General features: G+C 46.2%; 1 non-coding gene across 1 annotated transcript; it reads left to right on the top strand.

Annotated features, from left to right (window-relative positions):
* Nucleotides 1-1818: 1818 nt before the first annotated feature.
* LOC115030499 (small nucleolar RNA SNORA17) lies at nucleotides 1819-1950 on the top strand. The gene has a single exon (XR_003836092.1). It is a non-coding gene; the product is annotated as a small nucleolar RNA SNORA17 (small nucleolar RNA).
* The last annotated feature ends 5256 nt before the right edge of the window (nucleotides 1951-7206 follow it).

The following is a 7206-nucleotide window of genomic DNA, read 5'->3' as shown; positions in this document are numbered from 1 at the left end:
AAAGCTTCAGTGTTTTCATACTTCCTGACTGAGATACACTGATTATCAGCTAGACAGGATCTACAGTCACCCAGGAGACAGGCCTCTGGGAACACCTGTGAGGGACTATCTAGAATGTGTTGGTGTCTGGCTATGTCTGTGAAGGATTGTCGTGATTAGGTTAATTGAGGCGGTGACACTCACCCTGAACGTGAGAGCCATCATTCGCTGGGCTCAGAACGTAGACTCGATAAGAAGAAGAAAGCTAACAGCTGAGTCCGAGCTTTTCCATTTCCTGAGCATGTATGCAATGTTACCGGCTGTCTCAAGCCCCTGCTTCTACACCAGGATGCTCTGCACCCCTGAACCAAGAGCCAAGCTAAACCCTGCTTTTTTTGAGGCATTTTGTCACAACAACAGCATCAAAGATGTCATCAGGCTTGGTAGCATGCACCTCTACCTGCTGAGCCATCTCACTGGCCACCAACAGGTATTCATATAAACATATTTGAAGATTTATTACAGGTTTGGCTCCCTAAACTCTGGTGGCTAAGGAGTTCCACTGTATAGCAGAGGCCTTGCAGTGCTGATGATGTGACTAAATTCAAGTCTGAGGACTTCAGAACAAAGGAAACCAATGCTACAATGCACAGCTGCACGTCAGAGTCTGTGATCCCTGGACATTATCACTGGTTTAGATCTTGGAACCTGAAGGCACAAGGGCCTGGATTTCTGGTGTCCTGGGCAGGAGATAAACATGCCCCAGCTCTCAGAGGGAACAAAAAACCAATTCACTTGTGTCTTTGTTAGGGTTTCTATTGCTATGAAGAGAAACCATGGCCGCGTCAACACTTGTAAAGAAAAACATTTCACTGGGGCTGGGTTACAGTTTCAGAGCTTTGGTCCACTATCATCATGGCAGGAAGCTTGACAGAGTGTGGGCAGGCATGCTGCTGGAGAGGGAGCTGGAGTTCTACATCTGGATCAGCAAGCAGCAGAAAGGAAGGCTGTGACATGCAGCCAGGCTTGAGACCTCAAAGCCTACACCCTAATGACACACCTCCTCCAACAAAGCCACACCTACTCCAATAAGGCCACATCTTCTAATAGTGACACTCCCATGTGCCTATGGGGCCATTTGATTCAAACCACCACAGCCTATATCGGTTCTCCCCCTCTCCTAGCCTACTGGGCAGTGCCCAGACACACTGAAGATGTGCCTTCTCATCCTCTCAGGCCCATGTGCCAACCTTCTCCGGAAACACCCTCAAAAAAATGCTTTTCTAATTTTCTAGGTATTCTGTATCATCTGGTCACTGCAGAGTTATTTTTACTAAAAACCTGAATTTTAGTTTACCTTTGGGCAATACTACATCAGTCCTCATTAGCCAACTTTAATGTGATTGTAGTCCCAAGTTAGGTGCTAAGGAATGTATCTCATTCTCACAGATAGCACTGGTTAGTTTACGAGAAATCATGTGACCAAGGGAGCCAAAGGAGTAAGTTTGGTGATTGAATGAAATAGGAAGGGGACACCCTGAGTCTTTTCACCTGAGCCAAATTAGGTCAGTCTTGATTGGTTTTGTTGTTGTTCTTGGTTTTGTTTGTTTGTTGTTGTTGGAAATGTTTTTATTTGAAATTCATGTGTCCAGATTTTTACATAAAATCTTTTGGTTCTCTCTTCTCTCTCTCTCTCTCTCTCTCTCTCTCTCTCTCTCTCTCTCTCTCTCTCTCTGTGTGTGTGTGTGTGTGTGTGTTATGCTAGGTTTTGAACACAGGGCCTCACTCACTGAGCTATAGTTCTAGCCACAGGCCTTCCATTTAAGAAAGCTGTACTTACTTGCCCTTAGAGGCATTGCAGGTGTGGCTGGTGTGTCACAAGTGTGTCAGTAGGTGGCAGGGAGGACAGACACTATGTCTATGTTCAGAGTTCTGACCTGTGAACACCTGAATAATTAGTAGCCTAAGACTCCCTAAAAATGTTAGCCTGAGATGACCACAGTCCGGTGCCATGCAGGCATGTAGGTGTGGGGTGAGGCAGACCAGAGTCTAAATGATCCCTTCCTGGTGCCATATGTACAAGCAGGGCATAGCACTCCTGAGACCACTCCTGAGACGACCCCAGATACTCAGAGACTGTGATGCCACTTAGAGGAGCAAGTCAGTGGTGAAGAAATGAAAAGAAAGAGAAACTGAGGGTGTGGGCACAAAGAAGAGAGGCAGAGCTGGAGGCTCAGGGGCAGTGAGGAACAGCCTGATGTGAGTAGCTGATGATGCCACCTGGGACCGTGGTGGGGTCATAGCCTGTGCTGCCACTAGGGGCCACATCTGGGCCTGTGGCCTTGCAGCAGCTGGGGTCTGTTACCACCAAAGACCAGGCAGATGTCCCTGGTCTGGGCTGCAGCCCGGGGACATGTTGATGTCTGAGGACTGGCCCCACCCCTCCTCACCTGGGCATCGTGGGAGATCTAGCCCTGTCACTCATCTCCCCTGTGGTGTTGTGGATGAGGGAAAGATATCCTCCTCCCACCTTGCCTCTCACCACCTGCAGCAGGTGGGAGACCTGGCCTTGGGGTCATGAGAACAGGAGAACTAGCCCTGGGCCTCACCAGCTGAAGCACTCAGGAGAGCGGGCCCTAAACCATACCTGGGCAGCAGAGTAGACCTAACTTTGGTAGTAGGGACACTAGTGAATCAACCCTGACAGCCAAAGCATGGGAGAACAAGCCCTGCCTCTGCTCTGCTGTGCGGTGGCCTCAGTGAGGGAGTGATCCCTTCACTTCCCATTGCCCTCGCCACTGGCAGCAACTGGGAGTGCTGGCCCTGCCCCTCACCTGCTGTGGCACTTGGGAGAGTGGGCCTTGTACCTTTCCTGGGCAGCACAGAAAAGCAGGCCCTGAACCTGAGGTTTACAGGGGAGCCCCAGGGCCTGAGTGCAGGAGAGCTGGCCCTGCCTCTTGTCTGTTGGGTGGTGACGCAGAAGAGGGAGAAACACCCTCCTCCCCACCCTCATCTCTCACCATCTATGGCAGGTGGGAGAACTGGTCCTGTCCCTCACCACTGCAACACTTGGGAGAGCAGGCCCTGCTCCTTGCCTGGGCAGCAGTGTGGAGCTGGCCCTGGTGGTGTGGGTTGCAGGAGAGCCAGCCCTGAAGGTGTGGGAGCAGGAGAGCCACAGGCTGACCAGCTCAGATTCCTCTCAGGCTCAGATCCAGGGATTTGAACTGGCCCACCCCGACCAACATCTACCCTACTGATGAACTGCTGGAGTGCATGAAGGGGCCAGTTCTACAGTTTCAAAACTACAGAATCTCCACGACATGGGGCAACAACAGGATATCCCAGAGGAGTTCCATTGTGGTTCCAGTACTGCTAGAGTAGCAGAAGCCAGAGGCCTTGAACCAGACCAGCGAGTCTTTGAGTGAACGTTTGCAAGCAAAGAAGTGTAGACAAAAGTGTATTCTGTGGGACACACTACAGCTTCCTCAATGAGGATTGTTTTTTCTCCATTGAAGGGGAGGTTACAAGAGTGGAGGGCAGGTTATGAGGTGAGAGGGAGATGAGTGAAATTGGGGTGCATGAGGTAAAATTCACAAAGAATAAAAATTAAAAAATAAAATAAAAGGGGGCTGTACTTGACTATTGATCCGGACGCTATTAAATAAATTTTGGGGACTTACCACCATTAAGGCAGATTGGTTAAATGTTCATCTAGAATCTCTTAGGGATTGATTTGCCTGCGTGATATGGGCAGTGTCTTCATATATACTCCTAACCAGTATCTAGATGAAAATGAAAATGTTACTTGCTAGGCGTGGTGGTACACATCGTTAATCTCAAGATTCATGAAGAAGAAGTAGGCAGATTTCTGTGGATGTGAGGCCACTCTGGTTTATATAAATAGTTATGTAAATAGTTACAGGCCAGTTCTGCCAGGGGAATAGAATGAGAACCGTCTTTAAAAGAAAAAGAAAAAATAAATAAACCTCTTCTCATTCAATGTCATTTAAGTAATTGGTTTTGTTGTTGTTGCTCTTGTTCTTGTTGTTGTGTGTGCTTTTTCTAATTGTAGTGATGGATTTACATAGTTTTTGTTTGTTTTTGATTTTGGTTCTCCTGCAGCTCAAGCTGTCTAGAATTCTCTAAGTAATTCAGGATGACCTTGAACCTTTGATGCTCTGGCCTTTACCTCCCCAGTGCTAGGACTGGAGATATGTGTCACTATGCCTGGCCAGTTTAAGTGGTAATGGGGATCAAGCCCGGAGTTTCATGCAAGCCCTCTACCAACAGAGCCTTTTCCTCAGCCCTAAAACATTCTTCTTTTAGGTTCCCTTTTGCTCAAGAAAGGACATTTGTTAAACAGTTGGCCGGAGTTAGCATGCTATAATTAAGGAAGCCAGCAGAGATAAATGAGCCCCAACTGGAACAAAACGTATGACCTCACTAGTAAAGAGTTCCAAGGATCTGACCCAGAGATAATAAGCGTCTACTTCTCAGAACTTGCTTTTCTCCCCTTTCCACACGTGTTTTCTCCTTAGTCACTAAAGTATGAAGACACGTTATTCTCTCTAGACTTCCAGTAGAACTCTTTGTGCCAGGAGAGGACATTCCAGCCTCTGTGTGCTAAAACGAGTAAATAATGAAACGACCTTCAGGAAGTTTAAGTATTTGGAGTCTCACACCAGGAATGTAGAAGTGTCTTTGGATGAAAGTCGCATAAGTGGTATGATAATGGAGAGTGTCTGGCAAGTAGCATCACTCCAGGATTCTGAGGCACACGTCCTTATGTGAGAGCTTCTTGTTGGTCAAATTGTATGTGCTGAAAACAGGCATGCATTTTTTAAAAATGTAAATTTATGGAGATTGTAGATAATCTCTTTCCTCTCAGAAAATGAATACTTCCTTTGTTCAGTTTTCATGACACAGGACAGTAATGAAGCTTGACAAAGAAAAGTCCTAGGATGTTCCTTGCTTTCACAACCCACCAAGCACTTTTCAGACTCAGTAAAGTCTGTTTTGAAAATCACCTCTCAGCTGTGTGTGGTGGGGCCTAACTTTAATCTCAGCTTTTGGGAGGCAGGAGCAGGAGGATCAGGAGTTCAAGTTCAGGGTCAACTACATGTCTTGTTTAAGGTGTGAGGCTATCCTGGACTAAAAATATCAACAAAAGCAAGCAAGATTACCAGTTGCTAAGGACTCTTGCTACCAAGCCTGGAGACTTCTTTATAGTGGAAGGAGAGAACTCACTCTCTATGGCTTGTGAACGAACACACACACACACACCCCATACACCTAAACACACATACAAATGAAACAATAAACTTAATTCTATTTATTTATTTATTTATTTATTTATTTGTTTGTTTGTTTTTTTCGAGACAGGGTTTCTCTGTATAACCCTGGCTGTCCTGGAACTTACTTTGTAGACCAGGCTGTCCTTGAACTCAGAAATCCACCTGCCTCTGCCTCCCGAGTGCTAGGATTAAAGGCATGCACCACCAACCCGGCTTTTAATTCTATTTTAAATGAATCATTAAGTGACAGGCTCATATAAAAAGTGAGGAAACAGAGCGGAGAGAACAGAACACAGTTGTGGTCTGTAGGATTCGCAGTTGCCTAGGTCTGTTGATAGCGTTTGCTTTTCTCCCAGCAACCTGCATAGCAGGTCCTTAAACCATGAAAGCTAGCCGCTAGCCAGCAGGGAGGAAGCATCCAGCTGCATCCCAGCCTCCTTTCTCTACATCTTGCAGCAAAGGTGTGTGATGTCTTCGGCACCAGAGACCTCGTGTCTTTTAAAACTACAAATAACTGTTCACATAATCATTAGTATTTGTCTTACATGTATTACAGTGGGAGAAGTATTTGGAGAACTAATATGAAAAGACATCATAGGAAATAAAAAATTTCCTTACTTCCATCTTTCCCTCCCTGGTCCTTGCTATATGAACCAGGCTAGCTTAAAAATCAATGGTTTTGTTTGCTTGGTTGGTTTCTCGTGTTTACTTATGACAAATATTCCCCAGTTTCCTCTGGGCAGAAGTTCTTTGAAAGATGCTGATGGTCTCTAACAAACCCAAACATTGCAAACATGGGGCTGGGAGGGCCCTCCTCCTTTCCCTCTTCCTCACTACACCATTAGATTTAGCCAGGCCCCAAGGTCTAGTCCCTTATTTGGCCACTTTCTTATGCCTGACCAAAAGTCCAGGGTTCAATTATCAAAACCCCAAGGTCCAGAAATCAAAATTCATTTTTCAGCTACACTGGCTAACCTGTCCTTACCCACTGACCCTAGCACAGATTTCCTTTTATTTCCTTTAAAACCCACTCCTACAAAAGCACCTGCTGCTGTCTTTGTCTGATTCGGAGGCGAACCCCTTCCTCACCCCGTGCTGCTTGTCCCTCCAGGGTAATAAATCTCCTCTGTGCTCAGAATTTGGTGACTGGGTATGTTCTGTGCTGACTCCTAGGTTCCTTCAGATGCCATCAGCCTTAGCCAGCCGGAGACTAGAATCATCCAACTCGCCCATCTGGCAAAATGGTCCCACAGATAGCATAGGTTTTAATCTGACCATCAAACCTTCCTGTGACATTATCAGTCTTGACCACATTCCTCTGGATAGATGCATGGTCCTTAGCACCAATGGTATGGTTGGCTGAGGCTTGCAGAGGTCCAGGAACTTGCTGGGGTCATTCTTCAGGTTGAGGCTGTGCCTGCTTCCTCAAGGTCCAGGGCAAATAAAAGTAGTTTTGAAATAGTAAAATGATGATTTTGTTTTGTTTTGTTTTCTTGCTCAGTTTACTGTAATATTGTTCTTTTAGGGTATTGAACTCCCCACCACTCCAATGCTAGCAATTGAGCCCAGAACCTCTCATATGCTAGACAAGCACTGCAGCTCTGAGTTGTAACCCCAGTCTGATTTTTTCTTTTGTATGTGTGGTGGTAGTGGGGAGGGGTAGTTGAGACACCATCTTTCTCTGTTGTTCAGGTAGCCTCAAGCTCTGTTTTTTATTTTATTCTCAATCTCTGTATTCTCCTGCACCAATCTCTTAATCTTTTTTTGTTGTTGTTTGTTTGTTTTTGAGACAGGGTTTCTCTGTGTAGCCCTGGCTGTCCTGGAACTCACTTTGTAGACCAGGCTGGCCTCGAACTCAGAAATCCCAGAGTGCTGGGATTAAAGGCGTGCGCCACCACGCCTGGCTCTCAATCTTTTTATTGCAGGCTTGTGC

Source organism: Mus caroli, unplaced genomic scaffold (assembly GCF_978045245.1).
Source record: "Mus caroli unplaced genomic scaffold, Mus_caroli_1 scaffold_2, whole genome shotgun sequence".
NCBI lineage: Eukaryota > Metazoa > Chordata > Mammalia > Rodentia > Muridae > Mus > Mus caroli.
The sequence above is the reverse complement of the archived record's forward strand: the minus strand, read 5'-3'. Positions and strand labels throughout refer to the sequence as shown.